This window comes from Cebus imitator, unplaced genomic scaffold (assembly GCF_001604975.1).
Source record: "Cebus imitator isolate Cc_AM_T3 unplaced genomic scaffold, Cebus_imitator-1.0 Scaffold247, whole genome shotgun sequence".
NCBI lineage: Eukaryota > Metazoa > Chordata > Mammalia > Primates > Cebidae > Cebus > Cebus imitator.
In genome coordinates this window covers 3,321,600-3,328,252 of record NW_016107562.1, presented here as the reverse complement: position 1 = coordinate 3,328,252, position 6,653 = coordinate 3,321,600, and the positions used below count along the sequence as shown (strand labels likewise).

General features: G+C 45.8%; 1 long non-coding RNA gene across 1 annotated transcript; it reads left to right on the top strand.

Annotated features, from left to right (window-relative positions):
• The first annotated feature begins 3,949 nt into the window (after nt 1–3,949).
• LOC108282651 lies at nt 3,950–6,266 on the top strand. The gene is made up of 2 exons (XR_001816520.2): nt 3,950–4,076; nt 5,238–6,266. It is a non-coding gene; the product is annotated as an uncharacterized LOC108282651 (long non-coding RNA).
• Nucleotides 6,267–6,653: the final 387 nt, after the last annotated feature.

Here is a 6,653-nt window from a genome sequence, read left to right as displayed (position 1 = left end):
CTGTGGCCCCGGCAGTGACCGGCCGCCAAGAAGCACCAGCCCCTCTCCGGTGGAGCTGGGAGAGAGGGCTCCGAGTCCCAGATCTTCCCGCTTCCCACCCCCACCTCCAAAAATAAAAGGCCAGCTTTAAAGTGGGTATAATGCGAGCTACACAGACTCCAGATCTTCACTCTTTGCTTTTAACTTCAACCTTGTATTCCAAGCTCTGGCTTCAAGTTGAAATCCAACTCTCTTCCGCTCTCCCGACCGCCCTCCCGATTCTTGGGAGTTGGTGAAGGAAAGGAAGGAGTGACGGTCGGCAAGAACGCTCCAACCCAGAGCCTAAGGAGTCATTCAGCGGTTCTAAGCCCCGCTTCGCAGTCAGGCAAGGACAGTGATGAGGGTTTTACGCCGCAGGCATCCTCAGGAACCGTCATTTACCAACATTAAATATAGCTCATGAAAATAAATTAGATAAATATTAACGCAAAAAGGTATTAAGAGACTCCAGAGATCTGAAGTGCATTGCCTCATACAGAAGAGGTGTGCTCAACTTTGGCTTGGGAAGGTTGGAGATGGAGCATTCTGGAAGGATGGAAACCCCCTGGCGCACCCCACTCTGTGGGGATGCAAATGCCCACACCGAGCACAGGTTCGCGGCAGGGGCCGGGCGAGAACCTGCGCCAGCGGGTCGGCGTGGGGGGCACCTTTCCTGCACGCACGGGTCATTCCCACACCAGCCCAAGCCTGGAGCCAGCAGGTCAGCTAGGCACCTTGCTCTCCACCCTGCCCGGAGCTCAGGTGGCGCAGGCGTTGCCACGAGCTGCGGAGAAATCTCCAGGCAGAGTCGCCTGTTGATAACCCTCCAGTTAAAACGTTCTTGGCTGCGGGAGCCCCTCAGATGTCAATTTCCCTGAGCTTCGGGAACAACACAGCAAAACGCACTTACCTAAAGACCGAACGTCTGTTCCTTACTGGATCTGACTGCACTGAAAGTTTTTTTTTTTTTTTCTTCCTCCCTCCACCCTTGCGCAACAACAGCAGTCCTCCAAAGAGGATGCTTGAATTGAAATCTATGAAGCCCTCGTTTCTTCCAATGAAGTCACAGACTCTGATGGCACTGGCTTGTCAGGCGGGACGATCGGACCGGGAAGGAGACCAGGTGGAAACTAGTGACCTAGTGACGGGTGAGGGGCGCCCAGTCGTGCGGACCGCGGTCTCAGCCCTGTTCCCTGTCGGTGGGAGTCCAGGGGAAAAGCCCTTGAATCCCGAGACTGGGGGATGGGGCGACGCTGCAGCTGGAGTACTTTTATGTCTGGGAGCTAAAAGGGCTTTTGAATTTAAAAAAGCATTGCTTGGGTTGTCGCGTCAGCCATCAATGACGACAAGAATAGTTATTTCCCAGAAATTAAAAAAAAGAAGAAAGAAGGAAAGAAAAAAAAAAAGCGTGAACAATAGGCTCTTACCTCCATCTATCCCAATAAAAGGAAATGTTGTAGAAACCAGGAACTTGTCCTTAATTTGGGGGGGGGGGGGCGTATGTTCAGAAAAAACCTTCAGTGGGTGTTAGAAATTACTGATACAGGCAGCTTTGGCATTTAATGAATGCCGTGCTCTCCTCGTTATGTGTCAATACGTGAAATAAAAGTAAAGATTTAAATATTTGTCAAAACAACTATACTGAAGGGGAGGTGATAAGCCCATAGAAACGTTCATAAAAGCAAAAGGCACTGACCATACTCACATGCCTATTAAAAACGGGGGGTGGGGTTAGACAAGTAGGAAGAGTGAGGCAATTAAATTTTTCATGTAAAGTCTGTTCTTGAATTTCAATTTATTAGGACCAAGATAATCAGGGGTTTCTTCTGATAGCTCCTCTCTGAAATGAGTACTCTGTGTCCAATTAACTGTTCACCAGCTAATTCACAAAATCAGAAATGTACTGCCAAATACTATGCGTAAATTAAAATACTGTGCCCAAAATAACGTGTTAGTGTGTGATTTGAAATATTTTAAGAAAAAAAATGGTGCCCTCAAAACTCACAGTCCTCTTCCTAGCATTCAGTGGCATTTTAGTGCTTAAGGTCCTCCTAAATTCATAAAAATACACTTTAAAACAAAGTCCTCCCTCAGCCATGTAATTGCTTATGATGAACAAATACTGACCTGAACAACCTTCTGAAGATTAGACCAGTGAACTTTCCTGACCTGGCAATTGTCAGGTCTCTTTTAAGCTCTGTCTTAAATAAACATATAAAATGTGACCTTTCAAATGGCTCAAGAATGTGTGCCAAGAAGGGTGATGGGGGGGAGGTTAATGTCTATGTAACCTGCAATATAAATAAGGACAGAAACTAAAAAAAAATAAAGAAGGTAAAAGATATTGGGGTAATACATGGAATATTGGTGTAATACATGACATGGGATATGTCTTAGTAGCGCAATTGCCACTAACCTACTAATTAATAATTATGGCCATATGGATCTTCGAGGTCCGAAAGTAACAAAAATGTGAAAAATGAAATATTTCAACAAAACAGACCTTATTAAAAATAACACTAGTTAAGTTTCTAGTAGGAGATAAAGAGAATAACTTACCAGAGGTAATTTCAGGAAGCAAGAAGACTGTGAGAAAAATACATCCAGGATTCAAATAGATATTCCATGATCTTCCAAATCAAGGCAAAGTAGTGAGCTGCAGGGTAGTGGGACTCTGAAAGAATCAGCAGTTCCTGGTGGCATGTAACCAAGTAAAACCCAGTTACACAGAGAGCCACGAGCCCCCAAGGCAAGAAAACAGAATGTGAAAATGCTTTATATTGGGGGGCGGGGGTGGGACGGGGGGTGATTCGTGGTGATCCTTAAGCAGAGTGAGATTTTACAGGCTGTGCGTCCCCATACAGCGGGGAAAGACAGAAGCTGCGGACCCCCCGAGAACAGGAGGCGGAATACAGATACATCTGCGAAGAGTGAAAGGACGTGTTGCAGACAAGGAGATAACGAGCGGACTAGTGAGCCCGGCTGCGGTCATCCTGACGGACGCGGCAGGGGACTGACTGGGGCCGCGGGAGGCTCCAGTGAGAATCCGCCAGGGCGCCGCTCGGAAATCCTGCTCGGATCTTCGCAGCCGCCCGCGCCGGGAGCACGACTGCTCGGATTGACCGTGCGCCGTCAGCGCGGTTCCCGGGTGCTTCCCTCGGACGTGTTCACTCGCGGCAACTGAGGGAGGGGCCCCCAGCGCGGCCAAGCCCGCGGCCCCCAAACCAAGCGCTGCGGGCACCAAGCGGTCGGCGGTCCGCGTGGGGCGGCGCGGGTGGGGGCGGGGGGCGGAGGGGCGCGGGGCGCGGGTGGGGGTGCGGGTGGGGGCGGAGGGGGCGCGGGGCACGGGGAGCTCCGGGGGCGCCGGGACGGGGGGCGGGACGCAGCCTCCCTCGGGTCCCCCTCGGCCCGCGACTCGGGAAACGGCCTCCTGCAGCCCTCAGCTCCGAACGCCCGGCCCGAGAAGCCAGAGCTCCGGGGACCCCGAGGACCGTCCCTGGGGAGCCCGTCCCCCGGATTCCCGCGGTTGCTGCGGGAGCGCGCGCTGGAAAAAGGCCGAACGCGCGGTCCCGCCGTGCTCGGGCCCCAACACTGACCCCACGGCAGCCTGATCAGTCGTAAGTCGCTTTATTCCCGCCCCCGCTCCACTCTCCGGCTCGTTCATTCCCCCCGCAAGCCCAGGCCCGGTGTCTCCAGGAACTTCCCCTTCCCCCTGAACCCCGCTTCCCGGGCGCTGCCCGTGGGACCGACAGGCTGCCGATCTGTTCGCAGGTGATTTACGTTTCGGCCGCGGAACGCAACCCCCGCCCCGGCCCGGAGCGCCTTCCCGGGAGCAGACCCCCGACCCCCCTGCGGGTTCGCGCCCGCGCGGGGTCTCCGTGAAGAGCGCCGTGGGAGCCTCCCGCCCTCCGCTCCGGCAGCATCTGCCTTCGAATTACACGCCTCGCTCTCTTTTAAGAAATAGGAGGGAAAGGGAGAGTGGAAATTGATTTCTCGCAGAGACTGAGGCGCTGAACGAGACAGGGAATAAACATTTGCCCTGGATAAAAATGTTCTTGGTAAGTAATCTTATTTTCCGCGGGTGAAAAAGAAGCAGATTGCTTCTCACTTTCCCATCCCCCACTCCATTCATTTATTCGCTCTCTGTATGTAAATCACGAGCTGGGTCAGTGGAAATTTTCTTTTCCTCTTTCCTAGGAGAGTAGTAGTACGCAAGGGTGAATTTGAAGTAGAGGGTTTTAAGGAGACAGTAGGAACGCTTTAAGGTCCCTTTATCCTACATTAAAAACCCAAAGACTGGTAAAGCAGTGAAATCCCTGTTTGCTTACTAAAGTGGTATTTAAGTACCTCCCTTATTTCCTAGTAACTCTCTTTCCTTTCTGAAAATAAAGAAAATCGTTTTGGGTAGTGGCCCCCTGTCTAGCTTTTAGTATGTCTTGGCCATGTCCTGAAATATAATTTCAGTTCCAAAATTGGGAATGGTTATTTTTCACATTTTGCAGGTAAATCAAGGCTATAGAAACCACTTATCAAATGTGCATCTTGGTTCCAGTCATTGTACCAGATACAAATTAATAGTATCCACAACGGCCATTTGCATATTGTGGTGATTCTGTAAATTCCTAAAGCCCTCTGCTTTTCCATGGGTCCATAGCACCCCCAGCCTGTGCATGCTCACAGTGTGAAGAGTGGATAGGTGTGTCAGCGGGAGGAAGCCAAATGGCTCTTGGTGGTGCTTACATCATATGTCACTAAGCGTGGAGAATAACACGTTTTGCAAATTGTGTGAACTTGGTTTTCAAGTGTAAGCTGACCGTTTTTGATGCACAAAGTTAAAGGAGACTTGCTCTAAGAGAAATCATTGCAATTTTTCATTAACAAACTTTTTTGTCTATTGTTATTATCCATTATCCCCTAAGTTTAATAATAAAGGATAAGCTAAGTGGCAGAAAATTTGTTCCTCATAACAGAATGGCTGAAAAATCATCTGAAATGTATAATATTAAAATCTTATGGGTAAGAATAAACCTCATTTTAAACAATCAGTATTCTAGAAATCAGTAGTATAAAATCTCAGAAGAGAGTCACGTGGCATATTGCAAGACAAAATATGCATGTTCTCAACTCTCTATATAGTCTTCATAACCAACAACATTTGCAAGAGAAAAGAATTGCAGTAAGGACATGTTGGTATAACGGTTTTTTCTTTCTCTCCTCAGGCTGTTGTCCAGCTCTAATGATGTCCTAGAGCAGAAGTGTTTCTTCTGTTGTCTCACTTTACCAAGAGGATGATTTCTGTGTGTGTCTCTGTGTTTTAGAGAGTCTGACAAATGCTGCTAAGAGGATCTGAGGTTCACATAAAGAGGATGAAAACTCTGAATTACATTCATTACAAATAACTCTTAACAATTGTGGGAGGTAGAGAGCACACTTTTCACATAAGACTTTGATGTGCTGCCTAAAGCTACTTTCATAATTTCCTATTCAAAGAAATGTACTTGTTCATTGAGGACCCACCCTGACTTAAATTACAAAAACGTAATATTCAGATCTATATTTTATATATGAAATAAACGTGTGATTGCTGTTCTTAAACATTTGAAAAAAAGACAGGATAACAAAAATATTAATTTTGTGGCCCATAGTTTATGAACTTTAAAAGTGCTTATAGCATTTAAAGTTTATTCAACAATTTGAGCACTATACTAATTCATATGGTTACATTTGATCAACTCCTTAATGAAGCCATAGGCTTAATATCTCCTAGCTGCCTTTTACTTTTAGAACAAATCTGGTATATACTTAGACTGCTCCAAAAGTTATCCATTTTAATTTTATGTTGAGAATGTCTTTCTTGGATAATTACAATGCATATTTGCAGCTAGGACTTCAGTACATTTTATGTTATTGATAATGCTTTTCTTAGCTATTGTGGTGCCACCTTCTTAGAAGTACTGTGTATGAGTACCAACTAATATATTTCTTGCCTATTAACCCACTAAAATTTCTCAAAGCAATATTCAAGATACACTTTATTACAGAAATTGGAAAGCAATTTGCCTGAGAAGCAAAATGTTGACATGATTCAGGTGATTTTAACATTAAATCTAACTTGTAACAAAAATGGGTTAAAGATAAATAAATTGGGACTATTACTTGCATACCAAAGACAGTCACACATGACACACACATTTATGCATATATGATTACCTTCAAAAATATATTGAAATGTATTCATTTTCACATCAGGTGTGTTTATTTTGTTTTTAGAGTTTTCTCTTTGAGTCTAAAGTTTTTTAAATACCTATGTATGCAGGAATCTTCACATTTTATTTTATAAGATCAATATGCTGCTAAATAAACTAGGGCTAATGTAGTCAAGTCTCAAAAAAGTATGTTGGAACTTGAATGGACATTAAGGATCATTTAATCTTATCGCTCATGACGATGAAGAAGTTGAGACCCAGAGAGGTTAAGTGATTAGTGTAATCAAACACTAGCCAATAACCTAAGAAACTCTAAATGTAGGTTTCTTCACTTCTTAGCTAGTGTTCATTCTATAAATTTTATTACTAAGACAGGCATTCTTTAAGAGTGGGCCTAGAAAACAGGTGAAAGGAAGAGAAAGCGCAAAG